The sequence below is a fragment of the Physeter macrocephalus genome, chromosome 7 (genome assembly GCF_002837175.3).
Source record: "Physeter macrocephalus isolate SW-GA chromosome 7, ASM283717v5, whole genome shotgun sequence".
Taxonomy (NCBI): domain Eukaryota; kingdom Metazoa; phylum Chordata; class Mammalia; order Artiodactyla; family Physeteridae; genus Physeter; species Physeter macrocephalus.
The window spans coordinates 74,789,967-74,801,981 of NC_041220.1; the positions used below are offsets into that span (position 1 = coordinate 74,789,967).

At 35.8% G+C, this 12,015-nt stretch overlaps 1 protein-coding gene across 8 annotated transcripts in view; it reads right to left on the bottom strand.

Annotated features, from left to right (window-relative positions):
• WDFY3 (WD repeat and FYVE domain containing 3) overlaps positions 1–12,015 on the bottom strand; it is a 275,458-nt gene that overhangs the window by 236,037 nt on the left and 27,406 nt on the right. The window contains exon 2 of one of the 8 annotated variants that reach the window (XM_055086060.1): positions 6,432–6,502. The exons of the other annotated variants lie outside the window; for them this stretch is intronic. The gene's annotated coding sequence lies outside the window, so the exon portion shown is untranslated. The remainder of the gene's footprint in view (positions 1–6,431; positions 6,503–12,015) is intronic. 8 annotated transcript variants of the gene reach the window in all.

Genomic DNA, 12,015 nt, shown 5'->3' on the forward strand with positions numbered 1-12,015 from the left:
CCCCAGGTTTTGTTTCGTTTTGCTATTATGAACATTACTGTTATGAAAGTTCTAATACACATCTGTTCCACATGTGCCAAAGTTTCTCTTAAGTATTTGCCTAGGAGTTGAGGAATATATGTGTTTTCAATTTTTTCATGAGGTCGCCAATTTTTCTTTTTCCCAAAGTGTGTTTAGCAATGTATAATCTCATCAGCACCAGATAGTTCATATTGATCTACATGCTCTCCAACATCTAGTAATGCCAACTTCTTAATTTGGGGATGTAAAGCCATCTAACTGTAGTCTTTTTTTTTTAATTTATTTATTTATTCATTTATTTAATTTTTGGCTGCATTGGGGTCTTCGCTGCTGCACGCGGGTTTTCTCTAGTTGCTGAGAGCAGGGGCTACTCTTCGTTGCGGTGCGCGGGCTTCTTATTGCGGTGGCTTCTCTTGTTGTGGAGCACAGGCTCTAGGCACGTGGGCTTCAGTAGTTGTGGCACACAGGCTTCAGTAGTTGTGGCTCGCGGGCTCTAGAGCGCAGGCTCAGTAGTTGCTCCGCGACATGTGGGATCTTCCCAGACCAGGGCTCGAACCCGTGTCCGCTGCATTGGCAGGCGGATTCTTAACCACTGCACCACCAGGGAAGCCCTAACTGTAGTCTTAATTTGCATTTTTCTGTTGATTAATGATACTGAGCATTTCTTCAGGTTTACTGGCTAACTCATGTTTCCTCTTTTATGAAATGCCTCTTTATTTCTATTGGCCACTTCCTCCTCAGTTTTTTGCCTTTTACTTATTATTTCATAGAAATTATATATGTATTTTGGATGCTGATTATTTGGTCTTATCCATTCTGAATTACCAGGTACAGCCAAGTATTGAGATAAAGAAGCAGAAATAGCAGGAAGCCAGACAGAACTGGAAACAGCAAGCTAGAATACCAATGCTTTTCTCAACCCATTTTTGTATTTTATTACAATCTACAGATGTCTTAAAGTACCAGAAATTTAAAATAGTATATTACTGATCCTGTTTTGTAATCTTTTAATATAAATTTAGCCAAGGGCAAATGCTTTGATATGATTTCAGTGCATGCTAATTACAATATGCAATATAATATAATTTCAGATATCCATTTTATACAAATCAAAATTTAAATCACATTTTAGACAGAGTTACATTTTGACCCTGACATTTTAAGTGTTTTTATTTCATGCTTTGGTTGGCTCCAATTTAGAATAAGTTAGCTTTACTGTCAAAACGTTGAGTATGAATGTATATGTACATAGGTATAAAAACTGAATTTCAAAACTAAATTATATAAACTAGAACAACAGAGACCTGCATTCCAGGCTTGGCTAGACAATCAGCTGTACCTCCTTGGCCTAACTATGTCTTTAAGTTGGTTTTCTTATACCTAACATGAAAATTGTGCTGGTAAATTCTAAGGACCTTTGAATCATACTCTTTGAAGATCAATGAGAAAAAAATTTTTTCCAGATATCCCCAAAAGAGTTTTAGGAATCTCTTCCCAAATGTTAAGTAAACTGAAGAGAGTAACAAAAAGCTAAATATCTGAAAGACAAAAGTTAACAAGCAGGGCTATAGCCCTCCTATGGCTTCTCAGGACTCTTGGCAGATCACCTGATGAACAGCATCACACAGGAAAAAAAAATCGAAAGCCACATAAAATCTGAGATCACTCTACAATGCTGGCGTTGATTCCTATGTACACAATCAGAAGAGAACTTCCAGAACCACACTCACCCACTTAACTGAATCTGTACCCTTCTACTGTGCTTAAACTTTCTGAAAGCACATCAAAGTCTAACTCTTCCACTTTAATACTAGATGTTATGTCCCTACTATTCAAGGAAACTGCTCTAGTAAGTCCCACTTCTCTTTCCTATGTCATCAATTTCTTAATTTTGTCCTCCCAATAAAGAACCATTGGTGTGTGTGTATGTGTGTGTGTATATATACATATATATATATATATATCTCCAATCATTAGAAAATAAACAACATCAGCAGCAAAGTTTTTGACCCCACACACCCCTCTAGATTATGGCCAATTTCTTTGATTCCCTCTTCAGTGAAAAGTCAGAAAAGAGGTGTCCTTACTGTCTGTCTTCAAGTATTCTTCAGTTTAAACTGAACATACTCCAATTAGACTTTTGCTCCCAAACACAGCACTGAAACTCCAAAGTCACCAGTTACTTACATATATATTGTAAAATCCAAAAGCCAGTCAGATCTCATCTTTCTTGCCCTATCTGCAGCAATCGGCATAACTCATCAAGCCCTGATACACTTTCTTTACCTGGCTTCCAGAACAAAGACTCTCCTAGTTTCTCCTGGTTTCATCCTATCTCACTGGCCACTCCTCAGCTTCCTTTGCTTATTTCTCCTTTTCTCCATCACCGCTGAAGTTCAAGTTCCGACTCTTCTTTCTAACGGATCAGCAAATACTACTGGCTCTATATACAAAATATATCCAGAATCTGACCACTTCTCATCATCTACGTAGAAACGGTAGTAGTAACTATCATCTCTCACTAGGATTTTTTCCATAGTTTAGTAACTGGCCTCACAACTTCTACCCTTGCCCTATTTCAGTCCTTTTTCATCAAAGCAGACAGAGTGATCCTGATAATCTTACATAAATCATATAATGTAACATCTGTGCCCAAAATCCCCCAATGGCTTCTCATCTCATAAATGCCAAAATCTTTAAAACAGCAAAATAGAACCTACATAATTTAGCCCCCATTACCTCTGACCTCATTTCCTACTGACCTCCTTGCTATTCCTTATACAGGCTAGGCATACTCCTGCCTCAGAGCCTTTACACTTACTGTTCTCTCTAATTCAAAGCTATTCTGGGATGATTATCTCTACCTGCCTCACTCCCTTGCTATCTTCAGATCTTTGCTCAAATGTCTGAGTTAACTCTTTCCTATTCGGTCTATTTTAAACTGTAACTATTCTACTCCCAGCATCCCTAACACACTTCCCTGATTTATTTCTCTCCAATGTTACTAATATTCGTTTATTTCCCTTCTATTCCTGTTTGTGTATTTCCTCCCGCCAACACATAAAATCCACAAGGGCAAGAGCTTTGTTTTGTTTCGTGCTACATCTTCAAGGCTTAGGAAGGGGTCCAGCATATAGTAGGCATTCAATAAACTTTTTCTGAATGAAGAAATGAATAGTTACACTCTTAGGGCTAAACATGACAATCTTTCTGCATTTACAAAAGAAAATAAATAAGCAAGAGACAACAGCTAGATTCTTGATGTAAAAGAATCATTCTAATATTTCTTCAATAGTTAAGTGATAACAACAATAACTCAAAGACTTCAGTAGATGTTGTAGCCAATACTTCCATAAACTTTAAGTAACCACTATAATAAATGGTTCCCCACCTCCCCCAACCCCCTGTCAGATTAGGTTTTAGTCTCTGGCCATCCACAGGGTGACATTTACTTCCCATCTGTTATATCATATTCAACAATGGTTAGTTTGCAGAGCCTCAACACACATAGGAAAATATTATTGAAATGTTCACTCCAAACTTGTTCCAGATAAAGAACTGAGCTCTTTATAAATAAGGAAAGTCTAAAAATAAAGGACAGATATTTTTAAGTGTTTTAACTATTTTGTTTGGAAATAGTTTCAAACTTACAGAAAAGTTGCAAATATAATACAAGAATCATGCTTATACTCAGTCACCAATTGTTAAAGTTACCTTCTTTATTTTGTCATTTGTGCTCATGAACTTTCTTTCCCTTCACACAGACACACTTGAGCTGTCTTTTTTTTTTTTCCTAAAGCAACTGAGGATAAATTATGTATATCATGGTTCTTTGCACCTTTGCTTCAATGTGTATTTCCTTAGAGATATTCTTTCATAACCACAGTACAGTTATTGTCAGTAATTTGAACATTGCTACAATATTTGTATTGAGGATCAGTACTCCAACTTATTTCAATTAATCCAATGATAATCATTTTACAGTATTTTTCTCCCCACCCAGTATAGGATCCAGTCCAGGGTCAGGTATTGCAGTTAATGCAATACCTAGGCTTATCTTTCTTAAGCCTCCCATAATTTGGAACACTTCCACAGCCTTTGTCTTTTATGACATTGTTTTTTGTTTTGTTTTGTTTTAAGAATACAGCCTCCTCCCCTTTTTATTAAGTAGAATGTTCCTCATGTGGGGTTTGTCTATTGTTTCCTCCAGATTCAGGTTATGTAGTCTTGGCCAGAATACTACACAGATGACGATATATACCCTCAGGGCATCATATTTAGATTCATGTGGTACCCATATTGTTGTTGGATTTCACCAATGCATAATCCCTATTTTATACCTTGCAAATAATACACAGGCGGTGGGGAGTCACTTTAACTCTATGGAAATACCCTGCTCCTCATCAATATTTCCCCCCTAGATTTTGTTATGATTCTTGCCCTGCCTAGTAAGAGCTGCAAAATGATGATTTTCCAACTCTAGAATTCAGAATTCTACTGTAAGCATGAGAGCTCTCTTCTTTATTTGTTCATTTATTTATTAGTTTATTAACATTATGGGTAATGGATTCCTATTTTTAATGGTTCATAATTCATTACTATACTTATCTGATGACTAGACCAGTAGGACCTCCAACAGGCTTGTGACATGCTCCCATATTTTTCAAAAACACTTTATTTTCTAGCATTAAAAAAAAGGTACAGATTCACCTGGTATATACCCTTGCAATCAGCCATTCCTCTGAGGAACTCCAGTTCCTTTGTGTTGGGAATACTATTAGAGATTGAGATTGGGGGATGAGGTGTGCCCACTGCTCTGTCTTTTTCTTGGACAGAACTACTAGGAAATACATGCATGCATATACACATATGCATTTAAATATATATATGTTCATACATACATATGCATGTGCACATATACATACTGGTTTTAAAAATAATAAATTTAAACTGATACCTTCAATTCCAATCCATCCCCACAGGATTCAATTTTCCCTTCTCCCAATGCATATTTGTATGTCCCTCCTTCCTCAGGTCCTAGCTTCAACAACCTGAAAACATTTACTCAATGTATAATAAACCAAAAAATGACCCAGAGTTGCTTTGTCCATATCACTACAAAAAATAAACTCCAGAGGAAAGAGTTCAGGATTTGTTTGCAATCACTCTCTCTTACCGCTACCCAGGATGAGGGTAAACAGTCAAATATTATATTAAAAAATTACTTAGAGTCACTCTTTCTTCCCCTTCAATGTAAGTAAAGTACTAATTTATAGTACAATCAGGTTCATTTGTTCTGGTGGTTTAGGACTTTCCCCATTCCCATCTTTATTTTCAACATGGAAGATAATATGCTTTGAAAAGTCAAAACTATATAAAAAGGTATATAGCCTTAAGAAGTGTCATTCCCTCCCATAAATCTTTGTTCTCTACTGCCCCTTCTTTTTGTAAAGTTAAGCAGATATGAGTACGTTTTATCACTCCCCACCCTTGCCATTTTTTCACAAAAGATAGCAAACTAATATGTGTGTTTACACTAACCAGCTCAATCGAGACTGGAGGAAGCTCTTCCCAAATTAATTTATAAGACTAGCAATACCTTAATACCAAAACCAGACAGAGACATTAAGAGAAAAGAAGACTAGAAATCCAATATCCTTTCTGAACACAGATGCAAAAAATTTTAACAGAATATTAGCAATATATAAAAGGGATATTCCATCATGAACAACTGAAGTTTACCCTGGAAATATAAGGCTGGTTCAACATTCAAAAATTAATCAATATAATTCACCATATCAACAGAATAAAGTAAAACCATACGATGATTTCAATAGATGCAAAAGTAGCATTTGACAAAATTCAACATTCATTCATGATTTTAAAAACTCTTAGTAAACAAGGAATACGATGGAACTTAAGCTGATCAATGGCAACTTTAAAACAAATACAGGGACTTCCCTGGTGGCACAGTGGTTAAGAATCTGCCTGCCAATACAGGGGACACAGGTTCGAGCCCTGATCTGGGAAGATCCACAGAGCAACTAAGCCCATGCGACACAACTACTAAGCCTGCACTCTAGGGCCTGCAAGTCGCAACTACTGAGCCCACGCGCTCCAACTACTGAAGCCCACGCACCTAGAGCCTGTGCTCCTTAACAAGAGAAGCCACTGCAATGAGGAGCCCATGCACCGCAACAAAGAGTAGCCCCCACTCTCCACAACTAGAGAAAGCCGCATGCAGCAAAGACCCAACACAGCCAAAAATAAAAATAAATAAATAAATAAAACAAATACAGCTAACATCATACATAATGGCAAAAGGCTGAATGTTTTCTGTTTTTAACATTATACTGGAAGTACTAGCCAGGGCTATATGGTATGAAAAAGAAATAAAAGGCATACATTACCATGGAAGAAATAAGACTTTCGTTATTCCAGGCAACATGACTGTCTATATAGACAGAAAATCCCAAAGAATCTACAAAAAACAAAAACAACAACAAAAAGCCTACTAGATGTAATAAGGGAATTGAACAAGGTTGTAGTATACAAAGTCCAATATATAAAGTTCAATCATGTTTCCACATATCAACAATGAAACACTTGGAAATTACATATTTATATTGGGTTGGCCAAAAAGTTTGTTAGGGTTTCTCTGTTAAGATGTTATGGAAGAACCCAAATGAACTTTTTGGCCAACCCACTATATTGCCATTTATAATACCACCACCAAACCATGAAATTCTTAAGGATAAATCTAACAAACTATATGCAAGATTTGTATTTTGAAAACCATAAAACACTGATGAGATAAATCAAAGATGTGAGTAAATGAAGAGATATACCATATTCATGGACTGGGAGACTCAACATAGTTAAATTATCACTCCTCTCCAAAATATATCTACAGATTCAATGCAACCCCAATCAAAACTCAGGTAGATTTTTTATTTTTTTTTTGGAAACCATCAAAATGATTCTAAAATTTACATAGAAAAACCAGGAAACTAGAATAGCCAAAACAATTTCAAAACAAAACAAAATTGGAGTACTCATATTACATGATACCAAGATTTATTATTATAAAGCCACAGTAATCAAGACAATGTGGTACTGGTGAAAGGACAGAAACCTAAATCAATGGAAAAGATTTCAGAAACAGAGGCAGACATACATGTCAACTGATTTTTGACAAAGATGTCAAGCAACTGAATGGAGAACAGAAAAGCTTTTCACCAAATAGTGCTAGAACAATTGGACAGCCACATAAAAAAATCCAAAACAAAACAAAAAAATCTCAATCAACCCATATATCACATTACATCCAACCTTTAACTCAAAATGGATCACAGACCTAAATGTAAAACCTTAAACTTATCAAACTTCTAGAATAAAACGGTGCTAAATCAGTGACTTTGGGTTAGGCAAAAAGTTCTATGGGATATAAAGCACAAACCATAAAAGAAAAAACTGAGAAACTGGATTTCATCAAAATTAACTTCTGCTCTTCGAAAGACACTGTTTTAAAAATGAAGCCACTATTTTAAAAATGGGAGAAAGTATTTGTAAAACAAATACCATCTAAAAGACCAGTATTTCCAAAATATATAAAAAAACTCCTATAACTCAATAATAATAAAAGAAGGAGCCTAATTTTATTTATTCATTTATTTATTTTTTGGCCACATCTTGTGGCTTGTGGGATCTTAGTTCCCCAACCATGGATTGAACCCACGCCCTCAGCAGTGAAAGTGCAGAGTCCTAACCACTGGACCACCAGGGAATTCCCAAGAAGACTAATTTTCAAAAGAGCAAAAGATGTCAATACTTCTAAAATAAACCAGATGTAGATGGTAAACAATCAGAAGAGAGGATGTAAATATTTACTCATGAAAAGCAAATTAGAACCATTTTTAATAATGCTGCTATGAAAATCAGCTTTTCTGCAGACATATGCCTTCATTTCTCTTGGATATATACCTAGGAATGGAATTTACAGCTCATAAGGATTAAGTTTAACTGTGTAAGAAACTAACCAACTATTTGCTAAAGTGGCTATACCATTTTACCAGCAATGTATGAGAGGAAACTTCTAGTTGCTCCACATCCTCATCAAGCTTAACATTGTGAGACTTGATTCTTAGCCATGCTAGTGGGTGTATAGTAGTATCTCCATGTTTTGTTTTTTTTTAAATATATCTTTATTGGAGTAAAATTGCTTCACAATACTGTGTTAGTTTCTGTTGTACAACAAACTGAATCAGCCATATGCTTACATATATCCCCATATCCCCTCCCTCTTGAGCCTCCCTCCCATCCTCCCTATCCCATCCCTCTAGGTTGTCGCAAAGCACCGAGCTGATCTCCCTGTGCTACGCGGCTGCTTCCCACTAGCTATCTATTTTACACTTGGTAGTGTATATATGTCGATGTTACTCTCATTTCACTCCAGCTTTCCCCTCCCCCCACCATGTCCTCAAGTCCATTCTCTACGTCTACGTCTTATTCCTGCCCTGCCACTAGGTTCATCAGTACCATTTTTATTTAGATTCCATATATGTGTGTTAGCATACAGTATTTGTTTTTCTCTTTATGACTTACTTCACTCTGTATGACAGTCTCTACAACCATCCACCTCACTACAAATAACTCAATTTCGTTTCTTTTTATGGCGAGTAATATTCCATTGTGTATATGTGCCACATCTTCTTTATCCATGCATCTGTCGATGGACATTTAGGTTGCTTCCATGTCCCGGCTATTGTAAATAGGGCTGCAATGAACGTTGTGGTACATGACTCTTTTTTGAATTATGGTTTTCTCAGGGTACATGCCCAGTAGTGGGATTGCTGGGTCATATGGTAGTTCTATTTTTAGATTTTTAAGGAACCTCCATACTGTTCTCCATAGTGGCTGTATCAATTTACATTCCCACCAACAGTGCACCATTTTTTGATTGGGTTGTTTGTTTTTTTGACATTGAGCTCCATGAGCTGTTTGTATATTTTGGACATTAATCCTTTGTCCATTGTTTCATTTACAAATATTTTCTCCCATTCTGAGGGCTGTTCTTTCATCTTGTTTATGGTTTCCTTTGCTGTGCAAAAGCTTTTACGTTTAATTAGGTCCCATTTGTTTATATTTTTTATTTTCATTACCCTAGAAAGTAGGTCAAAAAAGATCTTGCTGTGGTTTATGTCAAAGAGTGTTTTCCCTATATTTTCCTCTAAGAGTTTTATACTGTATGGTCTTCCATTTAGGTCTTTAATCCATTTTGAGTTTATTTTTGTGTATGGTGTTAGGGAGTGTTGTGGTTTCATTCTTTTACATGTAGCTGTCCAGTTTTCCCAGAACCACTTACTGAAGAGGCTGTCTTTTCTCCATTGTATGTTCTTGCCTCCTTTGTCGTAAATTAGGTGACTATATGCATGTGGGTTATCTCTGGGCTTTCAATCCTGTACCATTGATCTATAATTCTGTTTTTTGTGCCAGTATCATACTGTCGTGATTACTGTAGCTTTGTAGTATAGTTTGAAGTCGGGGAGCCTGATTCCTCCAGCTCCGTTTTTCTTTCTCAAGACTGCTTTGGCTATTCGGGGTCTTTTGTGTTTCCATATGAACTGTAAAATATTTTGTTCTAATTCTGTGAAGAATGCCATTACTAGTTTGATAGGGATTGCAGTGAATCCATAGATTGCTTTGGGTAGTATAGTCATTTTCACAATACTGATTCTTCCAATCCAAGAACATGGTATATTTCTCCATTTGTTTATGTCATCCTTGATTACTTTCACCAGTGTTTTATAGTTTTCTTGAGTACAAGTCTTTTGCCTCCTTAGGCAGGTTTATTCCTAGGTACTTTATTCTTTTTGTTGCAATGGTAAATGGGATTGTTTCCTTAATTTCTCTTTCTGATTTTTCGTTGTTAGTGTATAGGAATGCCAGAGATTTCTGTACATTAATTTTGTACCCTGCAACCCTACCAAATTCACTGATTAGTTCTGGTAGTTTTCTGGTGGCAACCTTAGGATTTTCTAAGTATAGTATCATGATATCTGCAAACAGTGACAGTTTTACTTCTTTTCCAATTTTTATTCCTTTTATTTCTTTTTTTTCTCTCTGATTGCCATGGCTAGGTCTTCCAAAACTATGTTGAATAAGAGTGGCAAGAATGGACATTCTTGTCTTGTTCCTGATCTTAGCGGAAATGCTTTCAGTTTTTTACCACTGAGTATGATGTTTGCTGTGTGTTTGTCATATATGGCCTTTATTAAGTTGAGGTAGGTTCCCTCTATGCCCATTTTCTGGAGAGTTTTTATCATAAATCGGTGTTGAATTTTGTCAAAAGCTTTTTCTGCATCTATTGAGATGATCATATGGTTTTTATCCTTCAATTTTTTTAATATGGTGTATCACATTGATTGATTTACGTATATTGAAGAATCCTTGCATTCCTGGGATAAACCCCACTTGATCATGGTGTATGATCCTTTTAATGTGCTGTTGGATTCTGTTTGCTAGTACTTTGTTCAGGATTTTTGCATCTATGTTCATCAGTGATGCTGGACTATAATTTTCTTTTTTTGTGATATCTTTTTCTGGTTTTGAAATCAGGGTGATGGTGGCTTTGAGGATGAATTTGGGAGTGTTCCTTCCTCTGTAATTTTTTGGAAGAGTTTGAGAAGGATGGGTGTTAGCTCTTCTCTACATGTTTGATAGAATTCACCTACGAAGCCATCTGGTCCTGGACTTTTGTTTGTTGGAGGATTTTTATTTACAGTTTCAACTTCATTATTTGTGATAGGTCTGTTTATATTTTCTAATTCTTCCTGGTTCAGTCTTGGAAAATTGTACCTTTCCAAGAATTTGCCCATTTCTTCGTGGTTGTCCATTTTATTGGCATATAGCTGTTTGTAGTAGTCTCTTATAATCCTTTGTATTTCTGCAGTGTCAGTTATGATTTCTCCTTTTCATTTCTAATTTTATTGATTTGCATCCTCTTCCTTTTTTTCTTGATGAGTCTGTCTAAGGGTTCATCAATTTTGTTTATCTTCTCAAAGAACCAGCTTTTAGTTTTACTGATCTTTGCTATTGTTTCCTTTGTTTCTATTTCATTTATTTCTGTTCTGATCTTTATGATTTCCTGCCTTCTACTCACTTTGGGTTTTCTTTATTCTTCTTTTTCTAGTTGCTTTAGGTGTACAGTTAGATTATTTATTTGAGATTTTTCTTGTTTCTTGAGGTGAAATTGAATTGCTATAAACAACTTGCTTTTGCTTCATCCCATAGGTTTTGGGTCCTCGTGTTTTCTTTGTCATTTGTTTCTATGTTTTTTTTTATTTCTTCTCTGATTTCTTTAGTGATCTCTTGGTTATTTAGTAGTGCACTGATTAGCTTCCATGTATTTTTTTTTTTTTTACAGTTTTTTTCCTGATATTGGCTTCCGATCTCATAGCGTTGTGGTCAGAAAAGATGCTTAATATGATTTCAATTTTCTCAAATTTTCTGAGGCTTGATTTGTGACCCAAGATGTGATCTACCCTGGAGAATGTTCCATGTGCACTTGAGAAGAAAGTGTATTCCGCCACTTTCAGGTGGAATGTTCTATAAATATCCATTAACTCTATCTGATCTATCGTATCATTTAAAGCTTCTGTTTCCTTATTTATTTTCTGTTTGGATGATCTGTCCATTGGTGTAAGTGGAGTGTTAAAGTACTCTACTAATATTGCATCACTGTTGATTTCTCCTTTCATGACTGTTAGCATCTGCCTTATTTATTAAGATGCTTCTATGTTGGGTGCATAAACATTTATAATTGTTATATCTTCTTGGATTGACCCCTTTATCATTATGTAGTGTCCTTCCTTATCTCTTGTAACAGTCTTTATTTTAAAGTCTATTTTTATCTTATATGAGTATTGCTACTCCAGCTTTCTTTTGATTTCCATTTGCATGGAATATCTTTTTCCATCCCCTCACTTTCAGTCT